Source organism: Apium graveolens, chromosome 10 (assembly GCF_009905375.1).
Source record: "Apium graveolens cultivar Ventura chromosome 10, ASM990537v1, whole genome shotgun sequence".
Classification (NCBI taxonomy): Eukaryota; Viridiplantae; Streptophyta; class Magnoliopsida; order Apiales; family Apiaceae; genus Apium; species Apium graveolens.
In genome coordinates, this window is record NC_133656.1 from 176,036,226 (window position 1) to 176,052,337 (window position 16,112).

At 35.8% G+C, this 16,112-nt stretch overlaps 1 non-coding gene across 1 annotated transcript; it reads left to right on the forward strand.

Annotated features, from left to right (window-relative positions):
- Positions 1-279: 279 nt before the first annotated feature.
- LOC141694054 (small nucleolar RNA R71) lies at positions 280-384 on the forward strand. Its single transcript, XR_012563386.1, has one exon. It is a non-coding gene; the product is annotated as a small nucleolar RNA R71 (small nucleolar RNA).
- Positions 385-16,112: the final 15,728 nt, after the last annotated feature.

A 16,112-nucleotide genomic window follows, 5' to 3' on the forward strand; every position in this document is an offset into this window, starting at 1 on the left:
TTAACTCCATAATTAGCCAAAGAATCCACTTTCATCGTTAACGCCTTTAACTGAACAGCTATAGCAGTAAGGGTATCCCCCTCCAGAATTTCTGCTACCTTGCCTTGAGGTAGTCTCTGAGTTGGGTTCTGATATTCATTAGCAACCATCAATTCAATTAGCTCGTAAGCTTCATCGTAGCTCTTATCCCATAAGGCTCCACCTGATGCTGCATCGAGCATGGGTCTAGAATGTGCTCCCAAATCATTATAAAAACAGTTGATAATCATCCAGTCAGGCATCCCATGATGAGGACACTTCCTAAGAATCTCCTTATAACGCTCTCAAGCTTCACATAAAGACTCTCCCGATTTGCGCAAATTGAGTAAGAACGTTCCTGATTGCAGCTATATTTGCCATAGGGAAGAATATAGTAAGAAACTTTTGAGCAAGATCTTCCCAAGTGGTGATAGAACCTGCTAGTACAGAATGTAACCAGCACTTAACTTTATCCCTCAGAGAGAAAGAGAAAAGCCTCATCTTAATAGCATCTTCAAAAATATTGTTGAACTTGAAAGTGTCGCAGATCTCAATGAAATCTCTAATGTGCATATTATGATCTTCCGTTGGAGAACCCCCAGACTGGACTAAATTATGCACCATCTGAATCATGCTAGACTTTATTTCAAAGGTGTTAGCCACAATGGCTGGCCTGATAATGCTAGACTAAATGTCATTGATCTTCGGTTGAGAGTAATCCATCAAAGCTTTCGGATTTGCTGCTTGATCTCCCATTGTAATGATCGTTTCTTCTTCAACTTTCTCCACTTCTTCAAAAACTTCTTCAACTACTTCAACTTTTTCCAGTGCTTCTTTACGAGATTGAGAACGTGTTCGCATACACGCCCTCCAGAGTACCTAAAACACAACAAGTACCCTTGTAAGTAAGATATCTGACTCAGTGAACTTTAACGACCACTGATGTCAAGCACATAAACTAAATTAAATATCGATTCCCCAGCAGCGGTGCCAAAAACTTGTTAGGGCGAAAACACGCGCTAAAATTATATGCAAGCATACGCGCTCGCAAGTAGTATAAGATATAAATCATATTTGTACCCACAGAGACACTTTTTAGTTAACTCGAGATTATGCACCTATGCAACAATGGTATGGCTATCGCTCAATGTTAAGACAATAACAAGTTGAGATGTTTATAACTAAGATTAAAAGAGTCCAACTACATTGCATTGCCAGAATCCATGTTGTATATTTGAAAGAGGTTGACCTAACATGAAATTAACTAAGAATAAAAGTGATTGAATTAACTATATGAGACAAACATGGGATTCTAACTTCATTAAATACTTTATTCAAAGTCATTGTTCTTAACCTTAGCATGCAATGGTGATGACAACTAATTAGATAACACAAAACTAGTAAACGCCAACTTTTGTTGTACGAATACCCTACTACCAGACATCCACAAAAGAGATAGAAGCTGAATAAACACCAATTATGTTGAGACTCTATATGTCTATAAAATTTGACAACATAAAGGTTTAATGAATAAGTTTTCTATCATGATTACATAGGGCAAGTAAGATGGTTAAAATTACCTACGAATCATGCATAATAAATACATGAACCTATGCTAGCATAGCATGTTCTAAATCTCTATATTCATTATCGCTTCAATAGATATTAACAAACTATCGTATATGTTAGCTACGCACATAAGACGAATAAGAACAACCAATACTAGGATATCAATCAATCACCACACACCAAGATATTATAACAAATTAACTATAGAAATCCATAAGTAAAATCTTTAGAACCCCATGATAACGATTAGTTCATAACCGAACTCATCATCACCATGGGTTCCAATGAAAGCATGGTAAATAACTAGATCTTTATAAACTGAATAATAATCAAAAGTACGTTAACAAGAGTGTAAGGTTCAAACGAATAAGAAAACAAGAATCCAGTATTACAACTTAAGCAAAGAATCATAAGTAAAAACAAGATTTTCTTCTCCTTCGTTGTATTATGTTATTAGGCCTTCTTACTGCTCTCTCCTTGCTCATCTATATGAAAACCGTCTTTTAATAGTCTTTAAATACCAGCCAAACCGATCAAGAGTCCAGCTAATCAATCTTATAATAGAATCAGGATTCCTGAAATTCGATATAGCGCGACCGCCCTGAGTTTCTGACAAATGGGCGCGGCCGCTCCCAAGACCAGCGCGGTCGCCCTGACCTTCTGGAAATTCTAATTTTTCTTATTTCCTTGACTTCAATTGCTGGTTTCTTTCATGCTAACTCCCAAGGCTCCATCCTATCACCCTTTTAGTATAGAAACAATGTAAAATCTATTCCCTCTTCCAGATTGTTAGGTCACACACACTGTAGAAGGAGGTTGAATACAGTGTTTAGCACAATCAAATCGAATATAAGAACTTAAGTAACAGAAAACAGATTTTATTCAACACGATAAACTCTGTTACAATATGGAACTGTCCTCTCTCGGTGATGAACAAATTATCACAAGAGCTGCTAGAGTTACAAAGAATAATAACTTCGATAATTGTAACACTTATAGTGTAAACTCTATGCATGTGTTTATATACTACACAGCTACAAGATAATCTTCTAATTGATATGGAATATAATTCTGCTTCCTAAAATATATCAACTAGTTATCTTTTCTTCCAAGTATTATATTCTTCATAGAATTCCTTCTTCATGCACAATTCTTTCTGTCTTAGTCTCGATCTTCTTTCCTTTCAATCAGCCGCCTGCCTTATCTTAAAGTCATCTTAAGTCCTGATATTATCTCCTGATAAATATCTTCTAAACCTTAAGTTCTGATAATTTAAGTTCTGATATCTTAAGTTATGTCTTCAGTATAAGTGATGATTTCCAGTTAAGTACTGATTTATCCTGTTCAGTAAGATCTGAAAACTAAACATAAATCATATTACACATGACATTATCAAATATATCTAACAATCTCCCCCAACTTGTAAATTAGCATAATATACAAGTTCAACAGATATTTGATGATGTCAAAAGCATTAAGTACAAATGCATGAGAATTTGACTAGATAACTACAACTTACAGTCCTTTCAGCTTTACCATCTTTAACTTTTCATAATCGCTTCAGTTCTGTATAAACTTCAGAATTTAAGTAGTTGTAGATCTTTGACTTGGCTTTAATTTTTCAATTCCTTTTGATCTCTTTGATATCAGGAGTTATCCTGAGATAGTTTTTCAACAAACATCTCTCTGCATATTCAAGTTCATTGACCATCCTCCTTTTAGCATTTATCAATTTAGCTATATCTTCTCCAGTTTGAAAAACAGCTGCTATGAGATCATTTATCTTAGCTTTTCTTATCTCCTGATCTAGTCTAATCAGATATGCCTTGTCAGACTCTAGATTGAATTCCACAGCCTTATAACCCAGAAAAGTAGTTATAATCCTAGCAGAGTTAGGCTTCATATTGACAATATCACCCCTGTGATCTCTGTACTTGGGACAGTATGTGCTGTCAGACTTTATAGAATAAAGCTTCTTTTGTCTTTGAATTTGAGACTTTAAATATCCTATAGCACTATCTGTTAATCTGTCTTTCACTTGAAGTAGGAATAGAACATGTTCCAGTTCTTCAAAATACTTCAGTGGTATAGCATTCTTCTTAATCTGGTACACCCTTCAATCTGTCATAAAATATAACAAGATATGTTCTTTCAAGAAGGTATGGTAAACCATTTGTACAGATTCAAGTCGATTCAATCTTTCAGGAGTTGCTCCAACACCTGGTTCACTTAAGGAAGTTGGATCATTGGTAGTGTTATGTACTCTTCTTTCATCAGAACTACCCAACCCAGATTTATCTCTTGCTTCCTTTCCTGTAACAACTCTTGCTTCAAAACCACTTGTTGCAGTCTTCAAAGATTGAGTTTGTTTAGCTTTGGTGAATCCTGGTAGGAGTATCTTTGAAAGTTTAACATGAGCAATGTCAGAGGTTTCCTTTTCCTTATCTTCTGATATCAAACCAACTTGAGCTACGTCAGAGGTTGCTTGCTTCACTGTCATATCAGAACTTACTAAATCTTGACTCTGAACAACATGAGCCATGTTAGAGGTTGTTTGAAAAATCTTCTTATACATCAGAGTAAGATTAGCTTCTACTTCATCATCAATTATTTCTTTATCCATGACATATAAACCTTTACAGGTTCATCAACCTTTTCATTGCCCTTGGACCTTGGATCAATTTTCATTTGTGATTTGGCCTTGATTGCCTCAGAACTTGTTCTTTCCTTTATCACAATAGCCTTAGGCTTTGGAAATTTCTTTTCAACAACAGAAGCTTCAGATTTTGTCTTGACACCTTCTGCTTTGAGTCTAGCTTCTTCTTCCTTTAGACTCTCAAAGTCCATTCCTGGATTTTCTTTAAGAAATAACTGCTTTGAAATTTCTTCATCAAGTTCTAGATATCCACCAGAACTTATCCTTTTACCAGTATCAGAACTTATTCTTCTCCCAGTATCAGAACTTGTTCCTTGACTTGTAATTCTAGATTTACTTGACGAAAGTTCTTTGCCTTGACCTTGACCTCTACCCTTATTAGAGTTTCCCTGATCATCATTTCCATCATCCTTTCCTTTCAGTGTCTGAATAGATTTGCATTTGGACTTAATCACTTTCTCCCCCTTTTTGGCATCAGCAGGTAATAGAAGAGAGACAAGCAATTCCACTGAGGATTGGATCTCATTGAGTTGACTTTGGTGAGAAGCTTGATTCTTCAGAATTTCTTCAATTTGAGCTTGTTGCTTCTCCTGAGTTTTCTCAATGTAGGCAATTCTGTAAAACGCTGGCTTGAAAAATCTATTCTTTTCAAGTTTCACATTCATATCTTGTTGGATTAGAGCTTCCTGAATTTTGTTCACCTTGTCATGAGTTATTGAGTGTTGACCTTGAAGGTGTCTTGTACTCAACACAGTAACTCTCAGTTGTGCCTTGAAATCATCATTTATCAGCATTTCATCAGCTTTTGCAAGATGCTCAGCAAGAATCTTTTTAGAAGGAACAAAACTAACCGAGTTCCATTCTTTGGTCCACTCCTTTCCTCTAGGAGTTTCACTCCAAGGTACTGGTGATTCCCCTGTAACAAACTTCTTGACTAAATCATCTTTATGAATAATTTGTTGAGGTGCTTGTCCTGATGGACCAACTGCATCAGCATCTAAATTACCAGCAGCTTCACCGGTAGTTTCTTCATTAGCAGCATCAGAATTTGTAGATCCTGCAGTATTAGCATCCTCTGATAAAATAGCAGTATGTGAGGCTATAGAGGCTTCAACATTTTCTTCTAAATTCTGATCTGCAGCCAGGTTCTGATCAACATTCAAAAGTGATGTTGTTGGTGGAGTGAGTTGAATTGGTGGAGCTTCCAAGTACAAAACCTCAGGCACAATCAGGTTATGAATATCAATTTCAGCACTTGTTCCTGGTTCTTCAGTACGTACTGGATCAACTATAGGTGACATAGAAGGTGTAGGTATTTTAGCTTGAGCAGTTTTATGTTGTGCAGAAGGAAGTAATTCAATAAGAACTGGTTCTGTTGAGATCAGAGATTCCTGATCCCCTTTCTTAGCTCTTCCACTACATCTTCTGAATCTGACTCAACTATGTCCCTATGAGCTCTCTGTTTCTTTAATTTCCTCAAAGGTGGAGACACTGTGGGAGCTTTATCATCAAAATTTAATTTTCTAAGCCTTTTGAGGGGCCTAGAACTCCCAGTTACATTATCTTTCTGAGAAGAAACCTTCTCAGCTTCTACAATAACAGGTTCTGATATTGGAACCTGATCCTCAGTTATTTTCTCAAATCAACATAATTTAATTAAAACATTCATCACAACATAAAATTGAAAGTCGATGAATTAAATATTAATAAATTGCAATTAAACATGCACAGTCACATAATTTGAGAAACAAAGAACAAATCTTGTAATTTAAAGAAAATTTCATTAATATATCAGATGATTACATTCGATGAAATTTATCAATTACTTGCAAAAATTACAAGATAGTCCTATTCTACGATTCCTAACATCAACAGCCTTAGTCCTAAGCTAAGAAGCCCTAACGACTAATTCCTTCTGTTATTGACGAAGAGCACTGCAAGACGGATGATCCGTTCTTGCTGTCGGAGAGCTTCTCTCATTTCCTCTTCCCACCTATCAAGATGGAGATGATACTTCATTGATAAGAACAAGAGTTATGTGTGAACCTCTTGTGGAAGTGAGTTCCAAAGTTCGTCAAGAATGGCGGTGACATGCCACTCCTGTTGCCATTCATCACAACTTAACTCGATATGAAAGGTTTCATAGTTCAGAAACATGTTGAAACGGACCATTTTTGTTGGTATGAATGAAAAGAGAGTGAGTTTGTGAGAAAATGAAAGATATTTTGGCTGGAATGAATGGTTGGTTTAAATAGCCAATGGAATATCAAGGGACACGAGAACTGGTTAAACATTATAAGTAAGAATAATGACCCCTCGACTCCCTAGACTGATGTGTAATAATAACAGTCAGTAAAAGATCTAAAGCCAGAGTTAATGGGCACGGGATATAATAATAATTACTGTGCGCATGCATTTTTTCAAGACATACACGCTAACCACTAACCCATAATGATTATGACTGTTTTATCACACATTAACCAATATTCTGTAAAAATATTATCGTTCAAGTAATGACCAAAAATAAACCAAGTAAATAAATACTGTCACATCAGCAACAAAACTTTATTATTATCAGGATTTAAAACTCATCATAATATGGCTCCTTAACTCGAAAAGTGAATGTGTATTCCTGTAATTCTTCACACAAATACTGATATGGTTTCATCAGAACTTAATCATCAGAACTTCCATCAGAACTTGTCCTCAGAATTTATGCAATCTAACACATAAACTGTTCATCTAAAATAACATTGATCACCACAGTAATTTTCATTATTCATATGGAGTGTATGTGTGTGCATTAAGCTAAATATCAGACAAAGAGTAAAGTATGATTCACTTGAGTACATCTTAGAAATAAGGCATAACTTAGAACTTTACTTAAAATATGTCATTATTCTGAAGTCTACTTTAGAATGAGTTCATGCATGAGTCCACCTCAACTATTTTGTGCTCATTTTATGCATCTTTTGAAATTCTATTTTACAGTGGCTTCTCAGTGTAAGTGAGTCACGACTGCTTATCAGAAATTATGCTGTTATCAGAGTATTTCTCCAGTAATTATAGAGTGTGAAAAGTCACCAAGAAAATTTTGTTTTGCTTTTCTAATGCATATTACTTAATACCAGCAATGCACTTGGGTCTTCCCTACCACATTTTTACTCTAGATCTCAAAGGAGTACCTGATTTTTATTTCTTTCTTTTCTTTTTCTTTTGATAAGTGAGGCTTATCAACACTTAGTACATTCACCACATTTACTAACATCAGAACTTAACAAATAAGAAGCACTATTCTAGTTTTTGAATTAGTAATAAGATACACAAAGTAAACTTAACTAAGCTCAATATCAGAATTTGCTTGTGTTAAAAGATTTCCACATAAATAATTACTTCAAACATGGGATCTTTAGTATATTAAAGATTACTAGGTCAGCATCTTGCACAGTTATCCTCATTGGATTGAATAGTCACGGAAATATTCATATCACTATCAGAGTTTAGAAATTCACATCAGACAACAATCAGCACTTAAGTAATTTTCAATTTAAGCACAGAATACACAAAGATAGTAATATCTGTAAATACTGATCATAAAGTCTGATGTATCAGAACATAAACTAAGCAGGTTTAGAGAAAGAACCTGAAACCATTCCAAGTTCATTTACCAATCTTGTAAAAGTAGCTTCACACGGTGGTTTTGTGAAGAAATCTGCTAGTTGTTGATCTGTGGGAACAAAATGCAATTCCACTATACCTTCATCCATATGTTCCCTTATAAAGTGGTACCTAATGCTGATGTGCTTTGTCATTGAGTGTTGAACTGGATTACCTGTCATAGCAATAGCACTTTGATTATCACAGTAAATAGGGATTTTGGAATATGTTAACCCATAATCCAGTAACTGATTCTTCATCCAAAGAATCTGTGCACATCAGCTTCCAGCAGCAATGTATTTTGCTTCTGCAGTTGATGTGGAAATTGACTTTTGTTTCTTGCTAAACCAAGAAACCAATCTGCCTCCAAGAAATTGGCAGCTTCCATTTGTGTTTTTCCTGTCAATTTTGCATCCTGCAAAATCTGCATCTGAGTAACCTATTACCTTAAAGTCTGATTCTCTAGGATACCACAATCCCATATCAGTTGTACCCTTAAGGTACTTGAAAATTCTTTTCACAGCTGTTAAGTGAGGTTCTCTTGGATCTGCTTGAAATCTTGCACAAAGACAGGTAGCATACATGATATCAGGTCTACTTGCAGTTAGATAGAATAGTGAGCCAATCATACCTCTGTAATCAGTAATATCTACTGATATACCAGTATCCTTATCCAATTTTGTTGCAGTAGCCATAGGAGTGGATGCACTTGAACAGTCTTGCATTCCAAATTTCTCTCAACAAATTTCTGGTGTACTTAGATTGACAAATAAAAGTTCATTCTTCATTCTGCTTGAATTAAAGGCCCAGAAAATAGCTAAGTTCTCCCATCATACTCATTTGATATCTTAACTGCATTACCTTGGCAAACCTTTTACAAAGTCTGTCATTTGTAGATTCAAAAATGAAATCATCAACATATATCTGTACTAAAAGTAAGTCCTTTCCATGGTTGAGATAGAATAAAGTTTTATCAATAGTCCCTCTGTAGAATCCACTTTCCAGAAGAAACTGAGCTAATGTCTCATACCATGCTCTTGGAGCTTGCATAAGGCCATAAAGTGCTTTATCAAGCCTGTAGACATGATTGGGAAATTTGGGATCTACAAATCCTGGAGGTTGTTCAACATATACTTCCTCTCCCAATTATCCATTAAGAAAAGAACTTTTCACATCCATTTGAAAGACTTTAAACTTCTTGTGAGCAGCATAAGCCAAAAATATTCTTATGGCTTCCAGTCTAGCAACCGGTGAAAATGTTTCATCATAATCAATTCCCTCATGTTGAGAGTAACCTTTTGCAACCAGCCTTGCTTTGTTCCTTGTAATTATACCATCACTGTCAGTTTTGTTTCTGAACACCCATTTTGTACCAACAACTGATCTGTTCCTTGGTCTTGGCACTAGGGTCCAGACTTTATTTCTTTCAAATTTATTTAACTCTTCTTGCATTGCTTGCACCCAATCAGCATCTTGAAGAACTTGTTCCACTTTCTTTGGTTCAGTCTGAGAAAGAAAAGAATGATAAAGACATTCATTTGATGTAGCTGTTCTAATTCTGACATCTGTATCAGGATTTCCAATAATTAAGTCAGGTGTATGTGCTTTAGTCCACTTTCTTGCAGATGGAATGTTTTCTCTAGAACTGGATGCTCCCCCATGATCCATGTTGTCTTCATCAACATTTTCTAATGATCCCCCTGAAATTATGCTCTCTGAGTTGGATCCTTCATTATTTGAGTTTCCAGAAATATCAGAACATGAGTTTCCAGAATTATCAGAACTTGGCCCATCAGAACTTGAAGAGCCTGTTGTAGGTTCTGATGCTTCTTGAGATGTGGTTGGATCTTCAGTATGCTCCCCCTGCACAGGTGCACTTTTCTTAGGCGTAGTCACCACAGTTTCAATAACATCAGAGTTTAATCCATCAGAGTTTGCAGTATCAAGATTTACAGAAACAGAATTTAAAACTTCATTCTTGAATCTTAGCTGATCATGATCATTGAAATCTTCAAGTCTAGTAATCTTCTTATCATCAAAAGAGACATTGATAGATTCCATGACAACCCTTGTTCTTAAATTGTACACTCTGAAGGCTTTTGTAGAAAGTGGATATCCAACAAAAATTCCTTCATCAGCTTTTAGATCAAATTTGGATAGCTATTCGGGATGAGTCTTAAGAACAAAACACTTGCATCCGAATACATGAAAATACTTCAGATTTGGCTTCTTTTTCTTCACCATCTCAGATGGTGTTTTTCCATGCTTGTTAATGAGTGTTGCATTCTGAGTAAAACAAGCAGTCTGCACAGCTTTAGCCTAAAAGTAGGTTGGCAACTTTGTTTCATCAAGCATAGTTCTTACAGCTTCAATAAGAGTTCTATTCTTTCTTTCAACAACTCCATTTTGCTGTGGAGTTCCAGGAGCAGAAAATTCCTGCTTTATTCCATGGTCTTTGCAGAACTTTTCCATAATCAGATTCTTGAACTCGGTGCCATTATCACTCCTTATGATCTTCACAGAATCTTTGACCAATTTATCCAGTTGCTTGACATGATTAATCAAGATAGATGTTGTTTCACTTTTTGTGTGCAAGAAATACACCCATGTGTATCTGGTGAACTCATCCACTATGACCATAGCATATTTCTTCTTTCCAATAGATATGACATTAACTGGACCAAATAGATCAACATGTAGTAGGTGATAAGGCTCAAGAATTGATGATTCAATCTTGCTCTTGAATGAAGATTTTCTTTGTTTTGCCTTCTGACATGAATCACAAAGGCCATCAGGAGCAAATACTGATTTTGGCAATCCTCTCACAAGATCTTTCTTGACTAGTTCATTTATATTGTTGAAATTTAAATGAGAGAGTTTCTTGTGCCAATCCCAGCTTTCTTAAATTGATGCTCTACTCAACAGACAGATTGCAGAACCATCAGTACTTGTTGGAAGCTTGGCTTCATAAATGTTACCATGCCTGTATCCTTTCAGAACAACTTTGCCTGTAGATTTGCTTACAACTTCACAGTGTTCTTCAAAGAAATCCACATGATAACCTCTGTCACAGATTTGACTCAAACTCAGCAGATTGTGTTTAAGTCCTGAGACCAGAGCTACTTTTTCAATGATGACATTCCCAAGATTGATATTGCCATATCCCAGAGTTTTTCCAATGTTGCCATCTCCATAAAAAACACCTGGGCCAGCTTTCTCCACAAAGTCTGATAGCAGGGCTTTATTTCCAGTCATATGTCCTGAACATCCACTGTCCAGAACTAGGATGTTCTTGCTGTTGCCCTGCAATCACAAAGACCACTAATGATTAGTTTTAAGGACCCAGACTTGCTTGGATCCTTTCGCCTTTTTAAGTTTGTTAACATTTGCAGCAGATTTAGCATCAGAGTTTATGTTAACAGTTTTCTTATCAGAATTTCAATATCAGACTTTGCATCATAACTTATACTAGAAGAAATAATGCTAACTTTCTTTACAGAAGGTTTTATTTGATAATAATCATAGTACAAACTATGATATTCCTTACAAGTATAAAAGGAATGCCATAAACTACCACAATAAAAATAAGGATTTTGTGGCTTATATCTAACAGACTGACTCTTAACTCCTGATTTTGAAGGTAAGGAGTTTACATTCTTATTCTTCTTGTAGAAAGAAGCCAGATGGTTAGAATTTCCACAGTTATGACATGTTTTTCTAGGAGCATTAGGAACAGGTTTATAATTGTTACTTTTTTCACACATTCCTTTCCATTCCTATTTTTCCTAGGTGGATTTACTTTGTTTACATTCTTAACATCTTTCAGCTTATGCTTAAGCTGCTTCTTAGTCATTAAGCCTATGTTAACTTCAGTTGGCTTATCCTGTTTGGGTTTGTCAGAAGTTACTTTCTCCTTAACTTCTGATTTAACAATATCAGACTTTGCAGTTACAAACTTAATAGGATTTACCTTTGGTTTTTGTTTAACAACTATAGGCTCAGTTTCTACAGTTCCCTTACTGTTCTTGTCATCTCCATAACCTAAGCCCTCTTTCCAGTTTCCAATACTAAGAATATCCTGAGTTGCTTTACCAGAGTTAGTCCAAGTCCTGATAATCTCTCTTTCCTTTTCTAACTCAGTTTTTAGAGATTCATTCATTTTTAACACTTCATCCCTAACATAAAAGGAATCATCTCTATCTTTCTGAGTTTGATGGAACATGACTAACACCTTTTCTAAATAATCATTCCTCTTTTTATAAGCAAGATTTTCAGAAGTTAAACTTTCACATGTTAAAGTTTGATCTTTATAACTAATGAACATGGTCTTAAGATATCTTCTTAACTCAGTTATATCATCAGTATGAAAGGCATAAGTAGTTTGAGGTACCTTTAAGTCAGCAGTATCAGAAATACTATCAGCATTTGCCATCAAGGCATAGTTTTCCTGATCCTCAGAATCTGAAGCATCTGACCATCTTTTCTTCTTTGTGACAAGAGCCTTGCCTTTGTCACTCTTCCCTTTTCTACAATCTGGAGATATGTGGCCTTTCTCACCACAGTTGTAGCATTTAACATTTGAGTAATCTCCTCTGTCAGACTTTCCTCCTTTGCCTTCAGATTTTCTGTAACCTTTCTTTTCAGAACTTGCACCTTTCCTGGAAAACTTCTTTCCTTTTCTGAATTTCCTGTATGCAATCCTTGTGATTCCTTTCACCATAAGAGCACACAGCTTCATCATCTCTTCATCAGGATCGATCTCAGGTAAGCTTTTAGTTTCAGTGTCATCATCAGTATCAGAACTTGATGACTCAGTATCAGACTTTGTGATGAGAGCCTTTCCCTTGCCTTTCCTTGAGGCAGCTTCTTTGGAACTTTCCTCCTCAGCCACAAAGGAAACTGTTCTTGACTTTCTTCCATTCCTCTTGCTTCTTTGTTCCATCTCAAGTTCATGAGTCTTGAGCATCCCATAAATTTCATCAAGAGTTGTTTCATCAAGATTATAGTTGTCTCTTATTATTGTGGCCTTCAAATCCCATCTTTCAGGAAGAGCTAACAGGAATTTAAGATTTGAATCTTCAATATCATACTCTTTGTCAAATAGTGACAAATCATTCAAGAGTTTGACAAATCTGTCATATAAATCAGTTAATGACTCATCAGGCTTTGAGTCAAAGTGCTCATACTCTTGAGTGAGTATCGTCTTCCTGTTCTTCTTGATTGAATCAGTTCCCTGACACCTTATTTCTAAAGCATCCCATTTCTCTTTTGCAGTCTTGCAGTTAATTACCATGTTTGACATGACATTATCTATGGCACTATGCAGCAAGTGTCTTACCTTTGCATCCTTTGCAATCGATGAGATATCTTCAGCAGTGTAATCATTTTTCTCCTTTGGTACAGACTTTGTTGGTTGTCCTGCAACTTCCACGGAGAGTTTGGTTGGCAAATGTGGTCCTTCATAAATCCTGTCGAGATATTCTGGATCTGTTAAACATAGCCATCTTCACTTTCCATATGGAATACTCAGAAGGTTTCAACATGGGAACTCTTATAGTCTCATATCGACTATGAGTTACATTTTTTGGAGGTTCTTCAGTTTTGGTGGGCTTGGTTGGAGTTTCTTCTTCAGACACGATTGATTTTTGATCTTAAACTGTTTGTGTGTTAACAGAAGGCTCTGATACCACTTGTTAGGTCATGCACACTATAGAAGGGGGTTGAATACAGTGTTTAGCACAATCAAATCGAATATAAGAACTTAAGTAACAGAAAACAGATTTTATTCAACATAATAAACTCTGTTACAATATGGAACTGTCCTCTCTCAATGATGAACAAATTATCACGAGAGCTGCTAGAGTTACAAAGAATAATAACTTCGATAATCGTAACACTTATAGTGTAAACTCTATGCCTGTGTTTATATACTACACAGTTACAAGATAATCTTCTAATTGATATGGAATATAATTCTGCTTCCTAAAATATATCAACTAGTTATCTTTTCTTCCAAGTATTCTATTCTTCATAGAATTCCTTCTTCATGCATAATTCTTTCTGTCTTAGTCTCGATCTTCTTTCCTTTCAATCAGCCGCCTGCCTTATCTTAAAGTCATCTTAAGTCCTGATATTATCTCCTGATAAATATCTTCTGAACCTTAAGTTCTGATAACTTAAGTTCTGATATCTTAAGTTCTATCTTCAGTATAAGTGCCGATTTCCAGTTAAGTATTGATTTGTCCTGTTCTGTAAGATCTGAAAACTAAACACAAATCATATTACACGTGATATTATCAAATATATCTAACATAGATATACCCTGAAATGCAAAACACTACAAAAACACATCAAAAACATAAATAACTTGAGTACAAATCACCAATTTGAGCCTTTACGAAGCGTTCTAAGTGGATACAAATTTCATCTATCAGCTATCAGTTTTATATTAGTGTCTTCGTGACTTTGAAGTGAAAACTTCCCGTGTAACCTTTTTATTTCCTAGGCAATGACCTTCATGCTTTCCTCCCTCAGGATGTAGTACTTATTAAATTGAGTCATGGCTTCACAAGTTTCTCATATTTTATTGTTGTCACGTGTTTTATTTTGAATTCCCCATTTACTTTGAGACACATTGAGTCTCCGCAAACTTTTAAAGTTCCTGACCCTCGGGGTTTCAGCTGAGGCAATTCTGGCCACCAAGGCCTCATACATGTCTTCGTTGTTCGCCATTTGAGAAATCCAATATCAAGACAAATTCTATTATAGATCCATCATGATCTTGCAGTACTTATGTTTATTTTTGACGATCCATCAAAATAGAGAACCGAATATCACTTGAGTATCATCACTTTCCCTTATTTACATGTTTCCTTTCCCTCTTGTTTACATATTTCCTTGCCCTAATGGGGTATCTCTTCCTGCCCCCCGACTTCTTGGTTGTAAATGGGGCATTCAACCATGAAGTCAGTCAAATCTTGAACTTTAAACACTTTTTATATTTATACTAAATTTGTCAGGCTCAGTTGTCCACTAAAACAACCTTCCACTAGCCTCAGGGTTGTGCATTGTGCCCCTCGGGGGCTAGTTTTTAATCTTGCACACTTGGGAATGTAGTTTAATTTCCTCGCGTCGTGGTCGTGGCTAATGTGAACTTCTCAATATTGGAGTTATTCACACAAAATTTCACTGTCTTGGTAGGTGGGTATCCTGAACCTCTATATCTTTTCTCACATGGATAAATCCCAATTATGCAATTGAGTTTTCCATGTATAGATTTAGTACCTTTTCGGGTGTTCCGATCATTTGCTTCTTCAATTCCTCAAAGATTACCTGTCTTTTATCAGACCATAAAGAGTCCCTTACTTTCTTCAATGTCATGAAGAAGGGCAAACACTTGTCACTGGATTCGGAGATAAAATTGCACTCTTTAGTTTCTCTATGTTCCTAATGGAAGATGAAGGTTCCATAGCCAGGATCACTTGAATCTTATCAACATTGGCCCTTGATTCCCCACTCAAAAGTGTGGCCCAAAAAATTTTGGATCCCAGCTTCAAGGCACACCTTGTAGGATTTAACATCATCTTGTGGTGTCTCGAAACTTCAAATGCCTCTCGGAGGTGTTTCATGTATTCTACCTTGTCTAGGCTCTTAATTTTATTATACCGTAGACTCTCATGGTCTTTCAATAGAGATGCTCAAATTATTTTTTACTTTCTAACCTTTGGTAGGTAATATTTGATTTCTCCAAATAAAAGCTAAAAAAGATACATAATATTATAAAGTTAGTGATGAATGATATCTTAGGAATGTTATCATTATAATCAGATTATTGTTTTATGGTTTCTCTCCTGCCAAGGGTAAAAATTCCTCTTCGTTTTCCTCACTATACTCTGGTTACCATCATTATCGATTTTATATATAACCAACTCAAGATCAGATCCAAGATTATCATCTTATTTGGTTTTTTAGGTGACAAGTGGATACGAATCATATCTGTTGTTGAATTTCCTCATTGCTCGTCGGTCTTTCGGAATTCCATGTCTTCTTTTGGGAGGACCTTCCCCCGGACTCAATCGAGCCTTTAATCATGGTAATATATCATAAAAGGAAAGCTGGGAATCAATGAGTCTCATCTGCCAAGAATCTTTCAGAGTTTTATATCACAGTGTGACGATCATCGGGTCTTCATAGAGCAATTTCATCCCTTCCG